Source organism: Octodon degus, unplaced genomic scaffold, assembly GCF_000260255.1.
Source record: "Octodon degus isolate 3935 unplaced genomic scaffold, OctDeg1.0 scaffold00015, whole genome shotgun sequence".
NCBI lineage: Eukaryota > Metazoa > Chordata > Mammalia > Rodentia > Octodontidae > Octodon > Octodon degus.
In genome coordinates, this window is record NW_004524591.1 from 5886445 (window position 1) to 5888912 (window position 2468).

Consider the following 2468-nt stretch of genomic DNA (forward strand, 5'->3'; position numbering starts at 1 on the left):
GTCCCTGTGCTTGCCCAAGCAGGCACTTAGTCCACTGAGCTATCTTGCCAGCCCTAAATTTCTTATTTTTTTAAACCACTCCATTGTCAAACCCCTTTGAACAGCCCTAGAACATTAAGACAAAGCACCTTCAACATACTAAGCATAACACCAAAACTTAAAATTTACTTTTCTGTTAGAAACCTGAGATTTGGAGGCAAAGAAATTTAAAGACAGGGGAAAAAAACTTGTCATATATCAGGTATAATCTAAAACACCACTGCATGTTTAAAGTTTTCAAAAATCCTTACAGTAAAAGACACACTGCCATCAATGCCCTTCAAAATAGTCCTCCTTGATTCAAGCTCACTCATCCCATCATTCTTGCCCCCTTCTGAAGCAGTTGTGTCTTTTGTGTCTTCAGGTGTGCTGTCAGGCCTGTACTGGTTTGAGGAGGGGCCAGAGAAGTCACGGAGTGTCAGATCTGGTGAATAATGGGGATGAGCACACAGTGTTACGATTTTCATGGTGGAAGTTTACATATAAGAAATGACATGTGACATCCTCCTGTAATGATGAAGGATGAAACTACTTGCCCACACAAAACGAACTGCTTCAGAAAGGGGCAAGAATGACACAGTAAGAGTGTTTGATCAAAGTAAGATGGAATATTTGATGGAGGGAGGTTAATGGCAATGTATCTTTGACTGTAATATGCTTTTAATGTACATATTCACCTTACTTTTAATCACTCTTTGTAGTGGCACAAGTATGGAAGGACCTTCAGTATGTTGGAAGAAAGATAATTTAGCCAATAAATGTATGAACCAGGAGCAGATGGCTACCATGAAGGATGCTGAAAGTGTAACTGGTATCCAAGATGAGTATGTGAACGTACTGCATAAATCAGAAGAGCTAAAATTGGCCCAATTTGCACAAAGAAATTAAAAACAATACAGGGAATCCAGGACTTGACAACTTGAAAAATAAAATTCACTTCACATCTACCTAGAAAAAGATTCTCAAACCAAAAAGAACTTGAGAATAGCTATGACACCCAGAGTCCTACAGTCTGTCAGGGAATAGAACCAGAATTTAATTCAGAGACCGGTCAGAGTAAGAGAACTTGACATCCTCTAGTAAAATTTTACCATTTCTTTGGGTCAGTGATTGGCCTTTGCCTCCCATGCTTATCTCATTTGAAGAGAATTATTCATTTGATTCTTTCAAGTTCCATAACTATAATCTTCATTTCAGTTTAAAAGTCTCCAGACAAGAAGATGCTACCTTAGGATTTAGGAACTGATATGAATCATGACACTGCAGGCCTCAAGCCTGGTTGAGTTGACTATATGAAAATTTAAGGGCCAGGGAGATAGCTCAGCGGCAAAAGCACCTGCCTTGCAGGTATAAGGTCGTGAGTTTGACCTCCAGTACAAAAGATAATTTAAGGGACCCTGGAATTTTATTGAGCACATTTAAGTATCAGAGGAATGCAGGCAATTGTGGTTAAGAAGGTAAATTCTAGTAGATGTCATTAAGGAATGTGACTCCAAATACTTTCCCATATGCAGATCTTGTGCCTTGTAATTTTATGTTTTCTCCCCACTGAGCAGGGAAATCTGAATTGCCACCGCTTTTTTTTTTTTGGTCAGAGGAAAAAATTCAATGTTTTATTCACAAAATATAAGCAAGACTTACATACATTCCTTTGCTGTTGAGATTTTTTTTTCTTCCAATAATTTTATAAGAAATCCACTGAATATATCAATTATAAAATGTTAAAATGAAAACATTTTCAAAATTTACAAATACAAAGCAATACTTTATACAAGAGCTCTATAAAGTTCAATAATGCAAAAAAATACTTTGAACTGAATAGAAAGCATGTTCAGTTATGTTGTTTTGTAGAATTACTTTTCTCTTCTCCGGTCCTGATGTTTCTCTAACTCTCTGGAGCGCTCAGAGTATCTGCTTGGTTTTTCCCAGCGTCTTTCAGCTCCATTCTGATACCTATCTTCCTCGCTCTTAGAGCTAGCATGTTTCCTATTCTTCTCTCTTGACTTTGCCCTATCTGATCTTCTAGAATTTTCACTGTCCTGATTTCGGAGTCTGTAATTCTCATTTTCTGAAAAATTCTTTCTTCTCTCCCCTCTCTTCTTTTCGGGATCGCCATGCCGATTCTCCCAGTCCATGCACATTTCTTGGTCTCGGTCACTCCCATAGCGATCGTAACTGTTTCCTTCGGCAAGGATGCTCCTGTCCGATGTGTGCTTTGCTACAGGATCTCTCCAGTTTTGATCTCTTGAATTTTGACTTCTGTGTTTTTCTGATCTCCGGTCCCTCTCAGACCTTGCGTCCTGGTGCTTGCGCTCGGCCCTTCTTTTCTCCTGTCTCCTCTCATTTGTTTGTTGGCTCCTGGCTGATTTATCTCCATCTTTACTTCTGGTCTTCCTGTGTCCCTTCTTTCTCATATCTTTAGCTGAGGC

General features: G+C 39.0%; 1 protein-coding gene across 1 annotated transcript in view; it reads right to left on the reverse strand.

Moving 5' to 3' along the window:
• The window catches only part of Ispd (isoprenoid synthase domain containing), a 342357-nt gene that overhangs the window by 277806 nt on the left and 62083 nt on the right, over window positions 1-2468 (reverse strand). The gene's annotated exons all lie outside the window — the stretch shown is intronic.